We start from the raw sequence: 25,276 nt of genomic DNA on the forward strand, positions 1-25,276 counted from the left end.
AAAAAAAGTGCTGAATTTGGCTTACAAATTGCAGGTCACAGTTGGTCCTTAGAGGTTAAATGGTGGTAATTTAACAATGTACCAAGAGCTGGGACCTGAGGGTACCCTGCTCTTTTGCCTTTGATTAATTATCAACGTTCTTGAGGGACATAAACAAGACTCTCCTAGGAATTTCTCCTTGTAGCCTCTGAATTGTGAATCTCAGGATCACTAACATTACTCATCTTCTTGCTACCATCGTCCTTTGAACTGACTTTGCAGTAAAGGATGCCAGACAGACCCAGAACCCAGAAGCTGGGTGCCTTCTCCTCTGTGATCCTTGTGTAACCCAGCCACTGCCAGTGACTCTCATGTTTGGTTATTTTACCCTCGAAATGCATAAAGAGAGGACCTGGCAAAAGGAGTGTTGCATAACAGTTGATCAATAAATAAGAGTTTTACCTCTGTCCTCCATGTGGCTTCTCCATTCTGATATTTTTCATTCAGTTTATGCCTGTCTGCTCCTGGTTTAATGTCTCTCCTGGACTCAGGCCTAGAACTTTCTTGTTCCAGTGGCCCCTACTGTTGTCTTCCTTGACAGTACCTAAGGGACAAATCCTGATAACAGTGTAAGGATCTCCAGAGAATTCACTCTCACCATGCTTGTGAGACTGCTAACAATCTGAGCAGCCCAAACAAGCAGGGAAATCTTCCATACCCTCTGACAGAGGCAGAGGACCATGCAAGTTTGCAATGTTCTCATGGGCCCAGAACACACCACTCTCTGGTGGTGAGAGAGCGGGGACTTTGCAGAGCTTACTTCTCTCCCTGGACATGTGGGCCATTGTGTGTGTCCACTGGGATTCCTCCGTGAGAAGCAGATCTCATTTTTGTGGCATCAGTTCTGTGAGCATCCTCTTCTTTTCCTGACAAAGGTTTGCTCTACTTTGGGTAGTTACACTGCCAGTCTCACTAGTCCTACATCCCTGGATCCAATGTCACAAGGAAAGTACTGAGTTGCCTATTGGAGTAAAATCCAGATGAAGATAGTGGAGGGGAAAAAAAAAAAAAAAAACAGCGATAAGGAATTGCAATACGTTTAGTGCTTACTTGTTGTTGACTCAGTTGGTCAGAGAAAGGTGACTCCAGGAGTCAGGGGTGACCTTGGCTAAACCCTTTTATCTCTAGACTTTGGAACCTTGGATAAGCCACAAGTATTCAAACTGTGTTCCATGGAGCCTTGGAGTTCTGCTTTGCTGGGGTCCAAGGACAGGTGATAAAAGGGACATGTGGCAGGTAGGATTCTGGGTGTCTGGGCTTAGTGAAGCTCTGCTTTTATCTAATTTTATATACTGATTTAACTTGTTAAAAGGGGTCCTTTGGCCAAAAAAAAAAAGGCGGGGGGGAGATACAGGCCATGTATTTTCTAATTTCTTTCAGCCTTGATATTCTGCAATTGTGCAACTACAAACTTTTAGTTTATAATTCATAATAAAACAAATTATGAAATCCAAAACACTCACACAAACATGAACCACAGAGTTTGTTTCATGACCAAAGACTATTTTAACCTTAGTCAGAATCTTATTAATGTTCATTTTGGTCCAAAGTGTTGAGAAATATGTCATAGATAATTCAGAATAAATCTATGGCAATCAGTGGAAGGAAACAATGACCAAAAATAAGGCAGTGCAACCGTGAGGTTAACGTACTTGTAATTCAGTACAGTTTTCCTTATTATTCTGGTGGTGGTGGGGAAAGTCCCTTACACTGGCAAGGCATTTGGGACTATCTCAAATTGAGTGATTTTATTGATTCTTTTCAACCTTTGAAAATGTCATAGGCTCTGCTGGGTATTCAAAGTGAATATCTGAAAAGTAAATGATACTTTGTCCACATGTTGGGCAACGTGGGAGGAATCAGGGCCACAGAGTGCAGGCAGCCCTCATTCTGGCCACGTGACTGTTCTCTAAGTGAGAGTTGGGTCACTCTCTGCACAGCCAGTTTCTTAGGAAGTAAATTGCTTGACACCTATTCCTTATTATTCAATGTCTTCAGAAAAGGCTGCAAGTGAAGCAGTCAGCCTTTCTGGCATGGTTTTACCCCGATTACAAAGGCTATTGTTGAACGGTGCCAACTGGAATTCTTTGACTGTTAGCAGGTTCAGCAGGCTGTGATTACAATAATTACAGACCTGTGAAGGTCAAATTGACAAAACCGAATATAAACTGGGACGACCCACTGCACTGGTTCTTTCCGTGCTCCTTAGGATTTGGTGGTGGTGGTTGTTGGAAGATTTGCCAAGTGGTAAGTATTTGGTAAGAAAATAAAAATGGAAGTTGTTGATTTCACAATTTGGTTTGACCCCATAGAATCACTGTTCCAGGTAGGTCCCTATGTGAAGGCAACACTGTACTTTGAGATCCAGGTATATTTTTGGCTCCATCACATTTCTCCCTAGTCATGACCTTGAGTTTGTGTGATGTATCTAGGTACTTATTAAAGAATATCATGAGTTTTCAATGTTTTACCCCCTTATTTTTCTCTTTGTATGACTGTGGTCCCACATACAAATGAACAGATACATATTTTTGGTTCATCTGTGTATTGTTTTTGGAATATTTAGAAGCAGTGGCTCTCATGGAAAGAAAACCTACAAAATTCTACAAAAATAAATGGTCTTTTAGCTAAAGACTAGAATAAAGTGACTTCTCGGGTACACTAAATACAAACAAGTCTTTATTTTCCTCTGTCTTTTTGATGGTTACAAGCAATAGTTTAGGTTATAATCAAGTAAAAATAGTCTGTTATCAGGTATACTATGTAGAGAAGTAGAGACAGGTAGGAAAAAATCCTCTCTGTACACAGATAACAGTGTTTGCACAGTGCTAGAAAAAGGCAAGGCTGGATGAAGCCAAAGTAGTGGAAGAGGGTGGAAATTAATCAATTCACAGAAATCCAGATGTTCTGCATACTCGGAGCCAAGTCTCTGAATCCTGACTGCCAGAGATTTTCATGTTTCCTCCAGATGTCTGCTTTCAGGTAGAGATTGTCATCTCACGTGCTTGATTTCATTATAATTTACCACATTGTTCAAAATTTAGAGTGGCTATGACAGGAATAAGGATAGGGTAGTGTTAAGTCATTGTTCATGTTTCAGTAGAAATCACATTGTTAAAGGATACTATTTAAAAAAAAGAAAAAGGACAAAATCATGCCTCTCATACAAATGTCAAATGAAAGCATGTTACAGATTTTATTTAACTCATCAGTTAATGAGGAAAGCAGTAAAATGTTATAGCCTGTTCAACGGAGAATTCTTAGAAACTTCTATGGGAGGATGGTGATACACATAGAGATACAGATAGAGATGTAGATATAGATATTTTCAGGAATTTTGAAGTGAAATTATAAATAGATGCAAAGAGGATCTACCCACAATTGCATTTCACTGGATTCAATTATTTTCATCTCTATGGACAAGGGTCTTATGCATTTTCATCAGTTTCTACAAGTACAGAGCTGTATAATAGCTTAGACAATGAGAGGCAGAGATAACCTAGAAAAGTGCACTAAATAAGACACTGACTAGAGTTTTTTAATTCAAATTTCAAAGTCTTTACTGCAAATTTTCATAAAGACTTTGTTTACCAAGGTAAAAGTATTTATGTCTACAAATATTTCCAAAACTCCCATAGGACTTTTACCGAACATCACCTAATTGACCACTTTCCTAGACACTCTCAGCTATACTATTGATTCTTATATATGTCTTGCCTTACTAGAGCTCCTTGTTTTAATTGCATCCTATTCATCACATTGAATGAGGTGAGGGAAGCATTCCTGCACCTATGACCCTGGTGTCGGCCAAACACACAACCTGACACTGGGCAGATGGCTCAAGAGTAATTTCTTAGTCACATTTGCTCCCAGCCAGGGGAGAGGGACATTGTGCCATCCTGCATTACACAGGGCTGCACTCAGTAACAGAGCAAACAGTCAGGGGCATGGGGGGCAGGCTTTGTAGTGTCAAGAGGATGAGGTGCCCTGGGGTTCCCACAGAAGGATGTGACTGGTTTGTTTGACTAAATCCACAGAGGACGAGATGATTGGATGGCATCACCAACTCAATGGACGTGAGTTTGAGTAAACTCTGGGAGCTGGTGATAGACAGGGAGGCCTGGCGTGCTGCAGTCCATGGGGTTGCAAAGAGTCAGACATGGCTGAGTGACGGAACTGAACTGAACAGGCTAGAAAAGAACTTAAACCCATTATACAGGGACCAGCAAGGACTATCCCAGGTTTGTTTTGCTCAGGAGGATTGATTGGCTAGGGGACATTTTCTGCTGGATTTAGTGGGGATGGAAATGCGTTAGCCCATTCTAGGTCATCTGCCTTTACCCATTTAACAGTGAGCCTTCATCTCAGGGCTGACGTCACACTTCTCGAGAGTAACAACCAAATCTAGCCATCAACCTCCTACTATGTGCCAGGTGTGGTTCCAGGCTCTGGATATGCAGCAGTGGGATAATAAATATCCCTTCTATACATTCCAGGAAGAGTCGATAAGCAAATATAAAATAGTATGTTAGCGTGAAAAGGGCAATGAAGGAATTGTAAGCAGGAGATGGAGTAATGAAACAAAGGTGGATGGGGGTGGGACAATGCCTTGGAAATTTTAACTGTGGTGATGGGACCCCTCAGGGCAAAAATGACATCTGAGATAAGAACAGTGTCTGCTGAGGGAGCCTGGAGATGGAGAGACCAGAGACATTTAGCAGAAAGATGTCTTTGTGTTCAAGGGTCCAGGATGACTTGAGGAGTGAGCTGGGGCAGGAGTGAAAGAAGATGAAGACACAAAGGTTGGAGCATAAACGGGATAGGGCTTCCTAGCCTTTGATTTTTGCTGAAAGAGTTGGGAGCCCATTGAAGGAATTAGGACTGACTGACTAGTTTCTCTCTTTCATCTTTCGGAAGAAGTACTGAGAATATAAAGACTGCTCAATAGATTATCATCAGATCATTGCAAAGGAGGCAAGCCCTTCCTTCACTGCTTTCCATGATTGTCGACCATGTTCACAATTAGAGGTAGGTGCCTTCTCCGCTAAAACACACACTCACTGCAGGAAAATGGACACTCAGGAAATAAAGTGTACACAGTGCTGAGTTTTTGAGGCAATTCCTATGTCTTCCCTGATCACATCTCCTAGCATATCTGGGTCTTCTGCCACAGAAAGCAGAGGGAAAGGAGAAACTCACACACTTATCAGGAGATATAGTCTTTCCCTGCTCTCGCAAATTCTAGAATTTCCTGCAGCTCTCTCCTACAGGACAAGAAATGTTTGAACTTTAATGCACTAAACATATTTCAACTAGCTTTACTTCTTCATAAATTTGGTTTATGTGATGGAAATATATTTCAAACTATATAACAGTTATAAATTTTTACTGGGATGGACTCAACATATTTCCTTCTATGAACAAGTCCACATAAACAGCACATGTTATAAATTCTGAAATCAGAAACTTGACTGTGCACAGTGCAGTTTGACAGACAAGACTCATAACTTTGTCCACTCATGCCTTTCCTGAATAAATAAATATCTATCACTGACACAATTTCCCCATTTTCCTCTTCCTCCTCCTTGGCCATAGGTTTGATGTTTTCACTGTGAGTGTTAGACAGAGAGGTTGGTATATATAATACAATGAAGAACTGGAGATGACGAGAAAATTGGAGGAATCGCTTCAGCTGCTGCAGAAGTGAGTCATTCTGAGTCCAGAAGCTGATGGTTTGGTTTTAACCAGATTAAACAGTACTTGTCATCAGGATTCAATTCAAGCAGAACTTGATCCTGAGAGCCTACTTCCTCTCATCCCTTCCAGAACTGACCATGCACTCACTGGACCATTATTATCATTCTGTATAAGGCACTCTGTAAGTGCAGTCTGTTTTTCCTATTAGACTAGAGGCAATTTAAGGATAGAGACCACAACTTTGTCATCCCTTTATCCTGAACACAGAGCCCAATGTCTCATACATGAAGGATTCAAGAACTATTGTGGATGGTCCTGTATTGTCAGAGTCACAAGGTGTGATGCTGCAACATGTGAGAATGGCACCTAGTTCAGCTTCATGATTTGAGGAAGGCTGTGGGCTTCCCATGGCATCACTGACTCGACGGGCATGAATTTGAGCAAGCTCCAGGAGTTGGTGATGGACAGGGAAGCCTGGCGTGCTGCAGTCCATGGGGTTGCAGAGTCGGACACAACTGTGCAACTCAACGGACTGATGGGCTCCCCTGATAGCTCAGTTGCTAAAGAATCTGCCTGCAATGCAGGAGACCCCAGTTTGATTTCTGGGTCAGGAAGATCCGCTGGAGAAGAAAGAGGCTTCCTACTCCAGTATTCTTGGGCTTCCCTTGTGGCTCAGCTGGTAAAGAATCTGCCTGCAATGCGGGAGACCTGGGTTCGATCCCTGAGTTGGGATGATCCCATGGAGAAGGGAAAGGCTACCCACTCCAGTATTCTGGCCTGGAGAATTCCATGGACTGGATAGTCTATTGGGTTGCAAAGAGTTGGACATGACTGAACAACTTTCACTCCACTCCATTCTTTTTCAGAGACAGCATCATTATGGAACAAAGCCACTATGGGCAGTGGAGTTTGGTGGAATTTGTCTTTGGTGCAAACTCTTGCTTTGTGTGCAAGAAATCAGTTTACTGATTCTTTTTTAAGTAATGCTCATGCAACCACCATCTCAGATGGCAAAGAATCTTCCTGCAATGTGAGAGACCTGGGTTCAATCCCTGGGACAGGAAGATCACCTAGAGAAGGATACGACAACCCATTCCTGGATAATTCCATAGACAGAGGAGCCTGTAGGGCTACAGTCCATGAGGTCACAAAAAGTCAAACACAACTGAGTGACTACCCTGTCACTTTCACTTTTCTGTTTTCATGCAACCACCATAGGTAACCAACGGGGAAATCCTGACTGATGATACATCCAAATGGTCATACCACAAAACAGGACTAATGCATATTACAATCTATTTTTATCAAAGTATTGGGTGTCTTCTCAGAGGGCAGCATGACACTGCTGGGATTATTATGATATTCAATATTCAATAGTGTTTTTCCTTCCTTGTGCATGTCTGGGTGGTGAAGAGTTGGGCTTCATGTTCTGGAGCAGAGCCCTAAAGGACAGCTGCCCATGGCAGCACATGTGGCAACTTCAGGGCCATGGAGAGGGGAGACCACAGGGTCCTCTGACAGACCCCCAGAGATTGACAGCAATTCTTTAAAGTGTTTACCACCCTGTGTTATAAATACTCTCCTGCACCCTCCAGGACTTCATTGATTCTGCCAAACATGATAGCTTCAGGCATGGGGGAGAGCTGGATGGTGGGAGTAGCCTGTGAAAGAGCACAGGTGGCTAGTGGGCTGCCTCTTGGGGGCATGACCAGTTGGGAACTGATCATCAGAAGTCAGAATAGCTTTGTGCAAAATTGGGACCCTCAGAAGGATGCTCATTCATGTTGGAGAACAGCCCCCAGCTATCTTCCTCAGGCAGGCTGGAGATCCAGCTGGTTCTTTGTCCAAAGAAAGGAGGCATCCTGGCAAGTGGGAGACGCTGAGGTTAGAGACAGATGGCTTTTCTCAAAGAAAGTTTGGGGTAAGACTTAAATAGGCACAGCATCTCTTCTAAGGGACAGAAGGTTTCAGGGAAGGTCCTACAGGTAGTTACTCCTCTGTCTTTACTCCTAGATGGAATCAAGGGCCTCCTGGGCCAATTTGGGCTCCACGGGCCCACAGATGCTCAGAGAAGCCCCACGTCAAGTCTGAAGGGCAGACAAATGAGAAAGGCATGGGGACATGGGGACACCAGAGGAAGGGGAAGAGAGATGAGGGGATGGACAGTCCCTAGGGTAAGAAGAGAGAATTGTTCAGGGCACTCTTGGTGGCTCACATTAAGGTTGAGTCAATAGGTGCCACTGGCACGGATGCCAACAAGGGGGACAGAGACTGGCACCCCTAGTGGCTGAGCTGGCTGGACATCTATGGCTGGTCCTGCGCACACCAGCACCCTCTAGATAGCCCTATGCATTGGCCCTGATGTCACTGTGCTCACAGGGGCATCAGAGGTCCTGTGTCATCATGGGCAGCATCTTCCCTGGGGGAAGGGGTTTTCTGAAGATGGAATTCTGCATCTCTGTTAAGGAATTTCCCACTTGGAAAGCCTCTTTCGCCCACTTATGCCTCCTGCCTTCCTTTCCTACGTGTACTGGCTCTTTGGAATTCTGTGGGCGGCAAGGGTCTTCTCCCCAGCTCCTGTGCTCAACGATCTGGAAAGTGAAGGACTAAGAACTATGACACCTTCTTTTTGTGAGCAGTTTGATGAAAGGACAAGTGAGAGTCACAAATCTTCAAGCAGGTGGCAGAGGAGTCTGGAAAGCCTTATTTATCACCGGGAGTAACTCCTTTCTGGACCATCCCAAAAGATTGGCATGGGCCCAACAGCCCAGTTTGGAGAGAATCGTGTTTATAGAATAAGCGAGGTGGTGGGTAGCTTTAATAGCATTTCTCCCCCTCCTGTAAGCCCCAGATCTGTCCCTCTAACACCAGTGTCCTCTTTCCTGTTTCTCTCTTTCATTAAATGCCTTTGAAGTGGTGGATTACTTTTTTTTTTTTTTTCTGACTTTGAAAATTCCTTCTGGCTAGTGGATTTCAGAACTGCAAGTGCATTAAACTTTTCCCTCCTCTTTTGAATTAATACTGTACTCCAGGTTTTTTGTTCCTTTCCATTTTGGGGGACCAACCACTGCGTTGTTTTATATTACATTTTCATTTCAGAACTGTTTGAAAATGGAACTCATGCCATGCACGTGAATATTTTGCCTCCTCTTGGCTGATTTAATCAGCATGGATACCATTATTCATGCAACTGCATGAATAATTTATTTCACTGTTGTAAAAGTTTAATAAAAGTTTTCTTGTCTTTATCAAATTCCATGTTACTCTTTGTTCATTTTATAGCAGCAGCATAATCAGAATATAAAGCAGTGAATGGCTTGGACTGCAGCCTTGAAACTCTGGGGTCTATTTTATTGCAGTTTTACCTATGATTAAATATGATTTAATACATGGAGGAAATATAATAGCTCTTTAGACCTAAGCATGGCCAGCTCTAACCTGTCAGCAGCACTTTAAAGTTAGAAAAGATTTGGAATCTCATTGTTACAACTGAGATGCCAGCCTCATTTGCACCATTTGACAAACAATGTGGGTTTTGTGTGTGCACATGTTTGCACATGGGCACGCATGTGTGTATGGTCTTCTGCTACTGCTGCTGAGTCACTTCTGTCGTATCCCAGTCTTTGTGACCACGTGGACTGTAGCCCACTGGGCTCCTCTGTCTGTGGGATTTTCCAGGCAGGAATACTGGAGTGGGTTGCCATTTTCTCCTCCACAGGGTCTTCTCAACCCACGGACTGAACTCATATCTCCTATGGCTCCTGCATTGCAAGCAGATTCTTTTCCACTGAGCCACCAGGGAAGTCCATAGTATAATGATGAATAATGATTGGTGATGAATTCCTAATCCAGACAAGTGCTATTTCTTCACATAAATAGAAACACTGAAAACAAAGTATTTGTTCAGAATGATTTGTTCCCCTAAATCTCCAAGTTATCCACTTTTACACAGTGAAATTACTCTATAGATTAAATGTAGCTTACTATTTACACATGTATCTTTAGTGCTAGTGTTTCAGACCTTATAAACAAGAGCCATCAATATTTATATTTACATATAAGTCAAGTCACATTATTATGAAGTTTTGAGTGCTGAAATTGCAAGCATACTCTTTTCTTACCGTCAGGTGTTACATAGCTGAAAGGTAGAAATTAGCTCAAGAGGGCTATGAAGAATCCAAGGAGTTTATCTTATAAAAGACAGAAGCCTATAATGACATATGATTTAACTACAGAGTATGAAGGGTTACTCATAGTTTAGAAAGTGTTCACTTGCTGACACAGATCCACAATCACTTATTTTAAACTCTTGAAGCCAGAATGAGTTTTATAAATCAAAATCTGTGGTATTTTAGAGAAGTAATAAAATACATCTACTACGTATAATGTAACATCACCCATGTGGCTGAGAGCAGTGCTCTAGAATAAAATGTTTAGTATTTCTTCAAGGAAAATTATAAATGCTCATTTTATGTGGGTTAATTAATGACTGGAAATATTTTGTGTCCATTCAGATCAGATTTGGTTGCCAAGTGAGCTCAGATCAGGTTTCACTATGAATTGTCTAGTTGGGCTCTTTGACATTGTAGACTGGTGCCTACATATCAGTAAACATCTCTAAGTGCCTGCCTGGTCTGGGTTCTCTGTTAGATGCCCTGCTTAAGTCAAGTATGACATAGTCCCTTCTTCCAAGGAGTCTAGCTGATGAGTTGCTTAAGCAAACTGATATTTACGTGCGTGCTTTGGATACCAAAGGGAAACTGAGAAGGATCATCTAGATGATTCTGGGGATTCAGGGAAAATTCCTAAAGAATTTGCCATCTCTATTCTCACAAGAAATATTTTCACGAATAAATACATATAAATGCTTTACACACTTCCAGAAGAATTGTACTCCTATACCTGCTTTAGGAACCAAGCAATCAACATAGCATAAAATGGTAAACCTCAAAAATTCCACATTGGTAAAAGTGAACATTTACTAGATTATGCCACAGTAAGAAACTATTTCTAGATTTCAGATAAACAGCTTATTTCTTGTCCATGTTACATATAGATTGTTCCCTGTGTTTTCTCTTCTCTGGGATGCAGACTGAATGATCAGTTCTTACCTGGAAAATTGCTACTCTTTGAGAAAAGGAAAGTTGGTTCTTGGCTGAATCATGCAACGGCTCTCAACGTATCTGCCAGAACTGGCACATGGCATTGCTATTCATATTTCACTGGCCAAACCAAGTCACATGGTAAGACCTGATATTAAGGAAGCATAATGTCCCAACATGGATGTCCCATAAAAGCACCCTGTAACATCATGCAGCAAATGTTGACCTTAATACAATCTACCCAATGACTTCCTCATTCTATCATACATATTCTTCATTGACCGGCCACCCTGTCTCCTCAAGTCAACAGCAAGTGTCTCTCTGTTGAACAAGTGGTGAGTCAATTCCCTCAGCTAGTGAAAGGGCCATTCCTACCAGATGGAAAATGTATCTTGTGTAGTGAAAGCAGTTTGGAAAGATGTAGGTTGATGAGTGACAAGATTTAAGAGCTTAGAAGAGGTATTGGCCAACAGAAGACAACTGGGCCTTTGGAAATGGGTAAAAAGTTCAACAACAACACCACCAAAGCAACAGCAAAAGAGACCACACATTTCTGGAATCATATATTAAACTATTTCAATCATTTAACTAAAATATAGAACACTTCTGCATACAGCTATCATTGAATTAATGCACTGTGATCACTCAGAAAGATTCAAGCTGGAAAATTCATACATGTATTTGATAACCTAGAAATGTTTGTTTCTAATCATGTATCCACTACATTGGGAGCATAGTATTCTATGCTGCAAGGATGGAAGATAGAGGATTAGGCATTTGTTTTCAAGATCAACACATGATAATTTAATTATATTTTGTTTGTGGAACATACAGTGATCCCTGGAGGAAAGAAGAGCAACTTTATAAAGGACAATAAAACTAGTAAATATGCTGCACTTTATCTCACACTCTTAAACACAGTATCCTGCTTTGGTCTTCCAATGATCACAGAATTGTAAGAATTGTAGAGGTCCCAGAAAAGAGGAAGAAAAAAATTATTAATGGTGTCCAAATATATGTATATAACATATTACATGATATTATATATAGTAAGTGAATGTCTAAGGCTATATACAAAGATTATATTCCTATATTTATGAAGAAGGCTATCTGTAAGTTATAATTTTTAAAAATATTGCTTCAAGACAGAATCAAAAGAAATGGAATTTAGTTGAATCAAATGATTTAAGATCTTGAAGCATTAGTCATACACATATGTATTTGGTTACAGCAATTTCCTATAAATATTATTTAAATATTACTGAAATTAAATAATCTCATAATTCAGTGTGTGTGATTATGATTGTTACATGTTTCTGTTTTTAATATTTTATGAATAATTTCAACTATGGCCCTTGTTTGCAACCATCAGAAATGACTATTTAAAGCAGAAAATGAACTAATTATAAGGATACAGATGTTTCAGGTTAAAACGCATACAGCCATGAGACCACTGTTCCCACTCTAACAAACAGAACAAGGTAGACAAATTATAAAATAATGGTTTGGTTTTTTTCCATTAAAAAACTGAAGATAAAAAGGTATATAAATTGATTCATGTTGTCGTAGAGCAAGAGACCTACACAATATTGTAACAAATATCCCCCAATAAAAGTGTATCTGGTACAGGATGCTCGGGGCTGGTGCACTGGGATGACCCAGAGGGATGGTATGGGGAGGGAGTGGGAAGGGGGTTCGGGATGGGGAACACGTGTACACCCGTGGCAGATTGATGTTGATGTATGGCAAAACCAATACAATATTGTAAAGTAATTAGCCTCCAATTAAAATAAATAATTTTTTTTTTAAAGTGTATCTGGGAGAGTGCTACTGCTACCGCTGCTAAGTTACTTCAGTCGTGTTTGACTCTGTGCGACCCCACAGACGGCAGCCCACCAGGCTCCCCCGTCCCTGGGATTCTCCAGGCAAGAACACTGGAGTGGGTTTCCATTTCCTTCTCCAATGCATGAAAGTGAAAAGTGAAAGTGAAGTTGTTCAGTTGTGTCCGACCCTCAGCGACCCCATGGACTGCAGCCTTCCAGGCTCCTCCGTCCACGGAATTTTCCAGGCAAGAGTACTGGAGTGGGTTGCCATTGCCTTCTCCATCTGGGAGAGTAGGTAGGGATAAATTGGAAGATCGGGGTTGATATATATACAGGCATGTGGTGGTGGTTTAGTCGCTAAGTCGTGTCCGACTCTTGAAACCCCATAGACTGTAGCTTGCCAGGCTCCTCTGTCCATAGGATTCTCCAGGCAAGAATACTGGAGTGGGTTGCCATTTCCTTCTCCAGGATACAGGATACTATACATAAAATATATATATATGGGAGAGTTGGACTATAAAGAAAGCTAAGCACCAAAGAATTAATGCTTTTGAACTGTGGTGTTGGAGAAGACTCTTGAGGGTCCCCTGGACTGTAAGGAGATCAAACCAGTCGATCCTAAAGAAAATCGGTCCTGAATATTCATTGGAAGGACTGATGCTGAAGCTGAAACTCCAATACTTTGACCACCTGATATTAAGAACTGACTCACTGGAAAAGACTCTGATGCTAGGAAAGATTGAAGGCAGGTGGAGCAAGGGATGAGGATGAGATGGTTGGATGGCATCACTGACTTTACAGATGAGTTTGAGGAAACTCCAGGAGTTGGTAATGGACAGGGAAGCCTGGAGTGCTGCAGTCCATGGGGTCACAGAGAGTTGGACACAACTGAGCAACTGAAAAGATTGATATATAAAATAGATAATTAATAAGGACACTGAATGGCACAGGGAACTCAATTCAGTACTTTGTAATGGCCTAAATGGGCAAAGAATCTTACAAAGAGTGGATGTATGTATATGTGCAACTGATTCACTTTGCTGCACACCTTAAACTAACACAACATCACAAATCAAGTCTACTCAATAGAAATTTTTAAAAAAGAAAGAACAGAGGTGGAGGAATCATGTGCCTGAATTTAGCAGAGTACATCATGAGAAACTCTGGGCTGGAAGAAGCACAAGCTGGAATCAAGATTGCCAGGAAAAATATCAATAACCTCACATATGCACATGACACCACCTTTATGGCAGAAAGTTAAGAGGAACTAAAAAGCCTCTTGATGAAAGTGAAAGAGGAGAGTGAAAAAGTTGGCTTAAAGCTCAACATTCAGAAAATGAAAATCATGGCATCTGGTCACATCACTTCATGGGAAATAGATGGGGAAACAGTGGAAACAGTGTCAGACTTTATTTGGGGGGGCTCCAAAATCACTGCAGATGTTGATTGCAGCCAGGAAATTAAAAGACGCTTACTCCTTGGAAGGAAAGTTATGACAAACCTAGATAGCATATTGAAAAGCAGAGACATTACTTGGCCAACAAACGTTCGTCTAGTCAAGGCTATGGTTTTTCCTGTGGTCATGTATGGATGCGAGAGTTGGACTGTGAAGAAAGCTGAGCACCGAGGAATTGATGCTTTTGAACTGTGGTGTTGGAGAAGACTCTTGAGAGTCCCTTGGACTGCAAGGAGATCCAACCAGTCCATTCTAGAGGAGATCAGTCCTGGGTATTCATTGGAAGGACTGATGCTGAAGCTGAAACTCCAGTACTTTGGCCACCTCATGCGAAGAGTTGACTCATTGGAAAAGACTCTGATGCTGGGAGGGATTGGGGGCAGGAGGAGAAGGGACGACAGAGGATGAGATGGCTGGATGGCATCACCAACTCGATGGACATGAGTTTGAGTGAAACTCCAGGAGTTGGTGATGGACAGGGAGGCCTGGTGTGCTGCAATTCATGGGATCGCAAAGAGTCAGACATGACTAACGACTGAACTGAACTGAACTGAACTGAACAAAAGTACAGTACTCAAAATATATGGTACTGGCACAAAAAACAGAAATATAACTCAATGGAATAGGAAAGAAAGCCCAGAAATAAATCCATGTCATTGTGATCAATTAACCTACTACATAGGAAGCAGGAATGTACACCAGAGAATATACAGTTTCTTCAATAAGTGGTGCTAGGAAGCTCAGACAATTCATATAAGAAAATCAAACTGTACTGCTTTCTCACATCATATGCAAAAATAAACTCAAAATAGATTAAAGTCTAAATGTAAGACCTGAAATCATAAAACTCTTAGAAGAAAACATAGGCACTATGTTCTTTGGCATCTTAGCAATATTTTTTTGAACACGTCTCCTTAGGCAAGGGAAACAAAAGCAAAAAAAAAAAAAAAATTAATGGGACTATATCAAATTAAAAAGCTTTTTCACAACAAAGGAAACTATTAGCAAAATAAAAAGGTAATCTACTGAATGGGAGAAGATATTTGCAAACAATATATTTGATAAGGGGGTAATATCAAAATATACAAATAACATACATCTCAACATCAGAAGCAAACAACTGATCTTAAAAATAGACAGATGCTTCTTTCAAAGAAGGCATACAAATGACCAGCAGACACATAAAAAGATGCTCAATATCACTTATCATCAGATAAATGCAATTCAAAACCACAGTGAGATACTATCTCACATCTGTCAGATTTGGTTATCATCAAAAAGACAAGAAATAACAACTATTAGCTGGGATGTAGACAAAAGGGAATCCTTATGCAATGCTGATTGGATTGTAAATTGGAGCAGCCACTATGAAAAACAGTATTGTGGTTCCTCAAAAATAAAAATAGAACTGCCATATGAATCAACAGTTGTACTCTTTGGTATTTGCCCAAAGAAAATAAAAACACTAATTAAAAAAAAAATTTTTAATTAAATATATATAGATGAAATAAATTTTGATATTTGGCAAAAATAATACAATTATGTAAAGTTAAAATAAAATTAAATTTAAAAAAATAATAAAATATGAAACAACCTAAAAAAAATAAATAAATAAAGCTGAAACTCTAGTACTTTGCCCAAAAACAAACAAACAAACAAAAATAAATAAAATAAAATGCTGGAAAAAATCTTTAAAATGCTGAAGAAAAAAAATGTCAATTTGGAATTCTACACCTTACAAAACTAACCTTCAAAGTTAAGGTGAAATAAAGATCTTTTCAGACAGATGAAACCTGAGAGAATTTGGCTCCAGTAGACCATTTTAAAAATTTCTGGAAGACATTCTTTAGTCTACATGGATCAGGAGAGATTCGGTGAAAATAGGTGATACAGTTCAGGTCATGTGGTCATCTTTTATTCCATAATCAGGTGGTCAGTTTCTACAGTCTCAGTAGCAAACCATGGGAAGAAGAGTACACTGAGGAAGGGTCTGTGACTTTTCTCCAGCCTCTCTCTTCTGCTTTTTCTGTGAGATCTTTACATACATCCTGATCTACCATAAACATTTCAAGTGTCATCGGATCTACTGATTCTGAGTCAAATCGTGGAACTGCTTTCAATGAAGCCTGATTTAGACAAAGACTCTTTGATCTAGAACATATTTCTTGAAAATATGTCTCAAAATATATTATGGAAATTATAGTTGAAGCAAAAAAAAATATGTATCATGAATTATACCATCCTCTGAAATAGTATAATACTTATTAATAATACAATACAATACTTATATTTGACAAACAACTTGCTCTGATGGGGTTTCCCAGGTGGCGCTAATGGTAAAGAACTCACCTGCCAATGCAGGAGATGTAAGAGAGTGGGCTCAATCCCTGGGTCGGGTAGATCCCCTGGAAGAGGAAATGACAACCCACTGCAGTATTCTTGCCTGGAGAATTCCATGGACAGAGGAGCCTGGCAGGCTTCAGTCCATGAGGTTGCAAAGAGTCAAACAAGACTGAAGCAACTTAACATGCATTCACATAGTTGAAGCAAATAAAATATGTATGATTAATTATATCATTCTCTGAAATAGTACAGTAATTACACTTGACAAATAACCTGTCCTGATCATTTATTGCTGATTGACAAACCACCCACCCTAAAATTTAGTGATTTAAAACTGCAATGGTCATTTATTTTTACACAAAACTTAAATTTCCATGTCCCTGTGAGATAGGGACAGTTCACCTTTGTTCCACACAATGTCAGCTGGAGTTGCTTGTTTAGTGCAAAACAATGTACTCAAGGTCAAAACTGTTAAGCTACAGCTGTTAGTTGGAGACTCAGTTAGGGTAGTTGATTTGGGGCTTAATCCCCGTCCAGTGACCCTCTCCATGTGGCTGCTTGGGCTTCTTCATGCCTGTTAGTTCAGTTTCAAGAGCAAAAATTCCTATAATACAGAACATGAAAACTGCCTCTCTCTTAAAATCTGGTCCTGGAAATAGTCACAGCATCATTTGCACTGTGTTCTATTGCTCAAAAAGTTACCAAACCCACCCAGAGTCCAAGGACAGGGCAAAAGTTTCACCTTTTAATGGGAAAAGCACCAAAAAAATTCAAGACTATCTTCAATACACAATATATCGTCTACACTTTCACATCTTCATAGCACTTCATAGTTTACAAAACAGTTTATCATGTTTCTCATTTGATTTTCACAAATGCCATTCATGAAGAAAGGATAGAAATATTTATCCCAAGTTTACATAAGAAACTGAGGTTCAGAGATATTGACTCTCAGTTTTCAAATACCAAGTCTACATTTGTTATTATCTTCATTATAATGTGCAAAAGACTTCTATTTCAACCTGAGTGTGTACTAGGAACCCCACGTCTCTATTTTCTTATGGATAATGAATCTGTCATGCAACTCAGAATCAGGTGATCCTAAAATTGAATAAAAATGCTTCAACCTCACTAGCACCAACCTGGGAGAGTCTGGAGACCTTCTTGCCATAAATCATCCTTCCTTGTTTTGTTGGCTTTGACTGTGGATATTCAACTTGTCTCAAAGACACCAGATATTTTCTTTTATCAAACTCCATCCCAATTCTTTCCTTCACTGCGAAACTTCCTCCAATTGCCACTCAAGCCCCTGTATCCATTCTCTGAACAAAGTCCCCACATCATTTATTACTGTACAACTCTTGGTGTTCATCATACTCTATTTCACATGACGTATTTGAGTAGATCTAGCCTCTAAAATTTAAGAACTTGGAGAACAGAAGGTGTAAGACAGTGACTCATATTTGTTTCTCACTGCTTCCAGGGTCCAGTATGGTAGTTTATATATCTCAACAACTCCACAAATACCTGTTAGAAGACACACATAAGCAACTTAAAAAAAGTGTAGTGCAAATTGTTTACATAAGTATTGAAACTCCTTTACTGTATTGGTTCTAAATTAGTTTCTCTAGCATTTCATTAGGAAAAACTTGTCCTTGGTTATCTATAATTTAGTACACTATTTAGCATATCCAGCCCAATGATAACTTTCAAAATTTCATATATTTTATTTAAATCCCATTTCAGTTTTTGAAACTAAGTTTAGGTTTAAATAGTTAAATAAGCAGTCATTCAGCAGAAACAGATCACTGAGATACCACTTAATAATCTGAGCCTTTATTTTGTTTAATGGAAAAAAATAAAATTCCATTACATAAATATGTCTTATTTTCAGTTGTAAAAACCCATGAGTGGATTATATGGGAATAACTTTCATGAACATAAGGCAAATTTTTCTGCTTTCCTCTGACATACCTGAATTAGAGTTGTAGAAAACCATGCCTTTAAGTTAAAAACACATTTTAATAAGGATAATTCCTTGGAGAATGGGTATGACATGGCAAGTACCCTCTAGGGTGGCATTAGCTTAGGTAGCACTGGCCATGTAACAGATTAACCCCCAATGCTTAGTGGTATAACACAGGTTTATTTCTTACTCGTCTAACTTCCACATGTGGATGCTTCTAGTTTCAGGGACCTGGGGACCCAATCTCGTCCTCTTTCAGCTTATGACTCTCAAAGTTCATCTGGAAATCAAGAAGATGACAAAAAACATTATGTAAGGCAATCAAATCTAATCTTTAAAAAAATGGATGATCATTTCTTTTGTTCCCTCAACCATTAAGTAATAAACTAACAGCTGGACATTAACCATTAGGGCTCTAAATTTAAAGATTTTGGTTGAAATGAAAAGCTACTAATGGATATTAATGGCAGCATAGTTTATGGGCTGACATATAATTGTTCATGTAATTGTATCTCTGCCCCTAGGAAAATCTTACAGCTCTACTAAGTAACACATTGCATTTTTCTTTTGTCATTCTAAAAGGCAGAATTAAGATTATCTGTTGAAATCAATTTTATTGTGTTCTATAAAATGATTTTTCTGCCAAATTAAAGACTTGATTTATTTTTAATAATTCCATTTAAAACTTAGAGTTTTCAAAACAAGATGTAACTCATGAGAAAATTAACTTGAATTATGTCTTAAAATGACTCCATCACAGTCACTCAGGTAGCTTCATCTTAATTCAATGCCTGTGACTTCAATTACAAAAAACCAGATACTGTTATATCATTCCATAAAATATATAATGGAGACTTTTAGTCAAGACAGTGGCATAACTTTATGCTGTTACACTCCTCTGCTCCAAATACATGCCAATAATATGATTTTAAATTTTTAAAGAAATGCAAAAAATAATATCAGTTTTAAAATATGATGTGATAAACAATTCTGGAGTTCATAGGCAGCAGAAATACAAATTGATGAGCAGGACAAAATTACATGCCCGCTCATTTCTCAGGTTAGAAGCAGGCAGTGTTCTGTAGGAGTTTGCTCCTGAATGATACCGAACATTAGAAGAAGCCAGTGGCTATAGTGGGTCTGCCTACTTCTCTGATAAATAGAGACTCAGAATATGCTACCTAGTCTTCATCTGCAGCCAAGTATTAATATCATCTGTCAGGGGAGACTAAAGGCAAAAAGAGTGTTGAGATTACACAAACTATTCTTCTCCTTGGGTTTCTGGATGCACAAGCATCCCACAGTCACCAGGAAGGAAAGAATCATCAGCCTAGACTGTAAGACTGACTTATGTGCAGCAGAGTTGGGATCCAGTGTTGGGGACAATGAAACAACTGAAAGAAAGAGGAGACAGTGAGAGAGAGAGAGAGAGAGAGAGAAAAGGGAAAAACAACACTTATCAAACTAAAACATTTCCACTCAAACTGAGCTTATAATCCCTAGTTTAAAAGTACCTGAAGAAGAAAAAATAAGATATGTGAAGAAATACAAGTCTAAGAAAGTCTTCCAGATGAAATTAATGTTGTAAAATAGTCTGACAAAGACTTTTTAAAGGTATGTTTAAGATGACTCATTGGAAAAGACTCTGATGCTGGGAAGGATTGGGTGCAGGAGGATAAGGGGACGACAGAGGATGAGATGGCTGGATGGTATCACTGACTCGATGAACGTGAGTCTGAGTGAACTCTGGGAGTTAGTGATGGACAGGGAGGCCTGGTGTGCTGCAATTCATGGGGTCGCAAAGAGTCGGACACGACTGAGCGACTGATCTGATCTGAAGATGACTCAAACAGAAGAAAAAAAAATGAAGTCCTATTTATTCATTGAAAGCAGAGATCTGCAAATTTTTTTGGTTAAGTGCCACTAAGTAAATTGTTTTGGCTTTGCTTCCTCTTCTGTCTTTTCCGTACCTACTCAAGTCTGTTGTTATAGCAAGAAAGAAGCCATGGATAATACATAAATGAATGAGTGAGACTGTGTTTCAATAAGACTGTATTTATAGAAATAGCTGCTGCTGCTGCTGCTGCTGCTAAGTCACTTCAGTCGTGTCCGACTCTGTGCAACCCCATAGATGGCAGCCCACCAGGCTCCCCCATCCCCGGGATTCTCCAGGCAAGAACACTGGAGTGAGTTGCCATCTCCTTCTTCAATGCATGAAAGTGAAACATGAAAGTGAAGTCACTCAGTCATGTCCAACTCTTGGCGACCCCATGGACTGCAGCCTACCAAGCTCCTCCATCCATGAGATTTTCCAGGCAAGAGTACTGGAGTGGGGTGCCATCACCTTCTCTGACAGAAATAGCAGTAAGCTAGATAGAGACTGAATCATAGTTGCAGACTCCTGATTTAAAGAAACATAAAACTATGAAACAAAAACAGGCAGAACTGTGATAGGAACTGGTAGATATGAAAAAGGAAAGAGTTAGAAACCTTGAACTAAAAATATGATCATTAAAATAATGATCAAAAAAGAATTAGAAAACTGTTCTTAAAAAACAAAGCAAAAAAAAAAAAAGAAGATACAGTTCTAAAAACCATTAAGATTTTTGTTAAATTTGGGTGGAAGATGAAAACATTACATGCATTTTAGAACTTACTAGGAAAATAAGTATCATTAAACAAGTATGTTTAAAACGCATTTAAGGAAAACTATTAAAATAATAATACATTTTGTAGCTTCCAAAGCAGCAGAGGGAGACAAAAGGTATAGAGTTAATAGGACAAGGAGCAAACATCCTATTTTATGTAGACACAATACATAATTGTGTGCACAATTGCATTTCACTGCCCATTTAAATTCAAAAGTGACCACGTTATCTCCTTTTGGTCAGTGAGATGGGGGTGGAAGTGGCCAGTGTCACTTGCAGCGCAAAGAACTGTATTGTTGGGCATATTCTTTTTTCTCTGCCCCTCCTACAGGAACACATGTCCAGATGGAGCCTGCATAGGTCTGAGTTTCTATGAGTTAATCAGCCAGCCCACCATCATCTTACAGAATGAGTGAGAAATAACCTTGATTTGAAGCAACAAATTTGGGACTTTGTTACTCCAGTATCCCAAGCTTTTTCTGAATGATAGGCTTTAGCAGTCCACAAAAGGGGAAGGCACAAGGAAAAGAGAAAGCCTGGCAAACAGAAAATAATGCAATCATAAGACTGAAGGCAAAAGGACAAAAGGGTGGCAGAGGATGTGATGGTTAGACAGCATCACCAACTCAATGGACATGAATTTGAGCAAACTCCAGGAGATAGTGAAGGACAGGGAAGCCTGGTATATTGCAATCCATGAAGTCACAAAGAGTCAAATGACTTGACAACTGAAAACAAGATTAAATCTATTATAAATCACAATAAATATATTACACTCATTTGTTAGAAAAAGACTTGGACTGAATTTAGAATCATATGACTCTTAATAATAGGACTTAAAAGCACATAGGTACACTGTTCATTAGTTCGAGTATTCAAGCAGACACAAAGACAAGACTAAACATGTAGGAGGTTCATTGGATAAATGCCTGTACAAAAAGGTGAAGGTGCGAAAGGAGGGGAGTCTTCCAACTGTGATGCATGTCTGAATTCTGCGTAGGACAGGGAACAAAAAGGACGCAGTAGGAGAGTCTAAAGTACAGTGCACTCCAGGAAATATGTGACACTAATTGAGGGTCCCTGAGTTAAGCCACCTTGTTAAAGAGCCCTACATGTCAGAGAAAGACACCTGCTTTAGTTCTCCTGATCTGCTCTGTCTTCGACTGAGAGTGGCCAATGGGAAACCTGGTTTATCAGGACTTGGTGATGGATCCAGAGGAGCAGCCACTGGGGCATCTGGTCAATCACACTTCCTAATTAGGAGACCTAAGCCATATGTTTCCATGGCTACCTAAACCAGAAAGTTACATATAAAGGGATGGGAAATTTCTATCAAACAAAACCTAAGCAAAAGAAAGCTGCATAAGAATATGGATATCTTTTAAAAAAGAATATTTATATTAGAATAGTTGAAGGCTAAAAGCATTCAAGGGGATTCCCAAGTAGGTCAGTGGTAAAAGAATCCACCTGCCAATGCAGGAGATGCAAGAGATGCTGGTTCTATCCCTGGTTCAGGAAGAAGTAGGAAATGGCAACCCACTCCAGTATTCTTGCCTGGAGAATCCCAGGTATAGATGAGCCTGGTGAATCCCAGTACATAGGATTACAAAAAGTCAAACATGACTGAGCAACTGAGCATGGACTCAAGGGCATTTAAAGAACAAAAGAAAGAAACTATTCACTAATAGCTTCAAAATGAGCCCTGGTGGCTTTGCACTGTGTCAGCTCAGCTAAACTGAAGCTAGACTTCTCAGAATACCTATGTTCCTTCTCATATTCCTCTGTGTTTCTATATGAAGATTGGTGTCAATAGAAATTTACATGAAACTGGGGAGGCAGAAGTTGTAATAGTCACCTTTGTGCTCTGCAGCTAAGCTGCAGCAGCACCCAGGACAGCCTGGGCCCAAGCTCCTCTGACTTCTGCACCCATGTCCACTGTTCTGGGCACAGAGAACCAGCTTCCCCTATAGGTCACCTGCATCACCCAAGGTCAAGGTTTGCAGACAATGAGATACAGACATGGGTTCCAGCTTGTGCCCACTGGATTGCTATTTATCCTTGCTTTGCCCACTTCCTGGCCATCTTCCTTCCCAGCTCTTGCCCTCAGGTTCTGCAGCAGACACAAAGCAGCACAGAAACTTTAACCACAGTCCACAGTTCCATTTGGTCAGTACCCCTGCACTAAATCCCTCCTTCAACATTCCTCACAGTGGTTTTGAGTCTCTGACCTTGCCCTAACTGATAGATAAAAATCATCAAAGACAATGGGACTATTAAGAATTACACAGAGTGAAGTAAGTCAGAAAGAAAAATACCACTACAGTATATTAACGCATATATATGGAATTTAGAAAGATGGTAATGATGACCCTATATGCGAGACAGCGAAAGAGACACAAAAGTAAAGAACAGTCTTTTGGACTCTGTGGGAGAAGGCGAGGGTGGGATGATTTGAGAAAATAACATTGAAACATGTATATTATCATATGTGAAATAGATCACCAGTCCAGATTCGATGCATGAGACAGGATGCTCAGGGCCAGTGCACTGGGATGACCCTGAAGGATGGGATGGGGAGGGAAGTGGGAGAGGGCTTCAGGATGGGGGACACATGTACAACCCATGGCTGATTCATATCAATGTATGGCAAAAACCACTGCAATATTGTAAAGTAATTATCCTCCAATTAAAATAAATTAATTAATTTAATTTAAAAATATATTTAAAAAAAGAATTGTTAAATTCATGGTAGAATTGAGCATGCTTCTATGAAAAGTTGAAAAATCAAGCAGACAAAAAAACAAATAAATATGTGAAAGATTTAAAAAGCAATATTAACAATATTGATCTAATATATTTATTATATATATAATATAAAAATATAATATAAAATATAATGTGTATATATGCTTTATATACACATTAGAGATATATATGCCCAGAAAATAAAAAAAGAAATTTTCAGTACATAAGAATATTGACCACAAAGTTTCAATAAACTGTAAAGAAATCATAATATATACATGTTTCTGAATTGAAATTATTGACTAAAAATATAGCAAAATATCTATGTGTGAGTAGAAACTATAAACTGCTAAATAATCTTTAAAACAAAAAAGAAGTCACAATTGAAATTACAAAATATTTAGAGTGATTTTTCTACATGCTATATATAAAAATATATGCAATAAAGCTAAAGTACATTTACAGTAATTATATAAACTTAAGTGTACATCTTAAAAACAAAACAAAATGAAAATAAATTTTCTAATAAGCACCAAGTATTCGGCTCAAAAAAAAAAAAAAAAACTAAACTAAAAAGGAATGGTAAAGTAAACCTATAGAAGTAGAAGAAAATAAATAATAAAAATAAGGGGGAAAGCTAAGAAAAAATAGAGTAGATCAAGACAACAAGGTAGAGCTTTCAGAAATACTATTCAAAAACAAAGAAAAAGAGATGATATGGCACACAATATTAAATTGAAAGAGGACTAATTACAGATACTAGAAGGATCCTAAAAGGTCAGAGCTTGGACAATTTTGGCAAATAAAATTCATAATTTTGATGAACTGGATAATATTCACCAAGTCACTTCAGTCATGTCTGACTCTTTGTGACCCTACGGACTGTAACCTGCCAGGCTCCTGGGATTCCCCAAGCAGAAATACTGGAGTGGGTTGCCATGCCCTCCTCCAGGGCCTCTTCCCAACCCAGGGATCGAATCCACGTCTCTTACATTTCTTGCCCTGGCAGACGGGTTCTTTATAACTCAGCACCACCTGGGAAGTCCCAGTATAAATCACTAAAACTCAAGATGAAATGGAAAACCACGATAAGGCAATGAACCCTACAGAAACTGGATTATAAATAGATTGTTAGATTCCACAACGAATCTAAGGCCCAGCTGGCTTTCAAGGTAAACTTGACTCTAAGGAAAAACTTACTGTTTTATATTAACTGTTGCAGAAAATGACATGAACAATAAGAACAAAGAAATAGTCCATAATACCAAGGAATATACAAGGAGAGTATAGATTAATCTCACTTATAAACATAGACACTAAAACATTAAATAAAATGCAAGCAAGTATAAATAAGCTATTAAAAATTAATATGTCATGAACAAGAAAAGTTTATCCCAAGTATAAGATGGTTCAGCCTCAGAAAATCTATTATTTACACACCATAGTAACAAGTAAAG

The sequence above is a fragment of the Bison bison genome, unplaced genomic scaffold (genome assembly GCF_000754665.1).
Source record: "Bison bison bison isolate TAMUID 2011002044 unplaced genomic scaffold, Bison_UMD1.0 scf7180017864300, whole genome shotgun sequence".
NCBI lineage: Eukaryota > Metazoa > Chordata > Mammalia > Artiodactyla > Bovidae > Bison > Bison bison.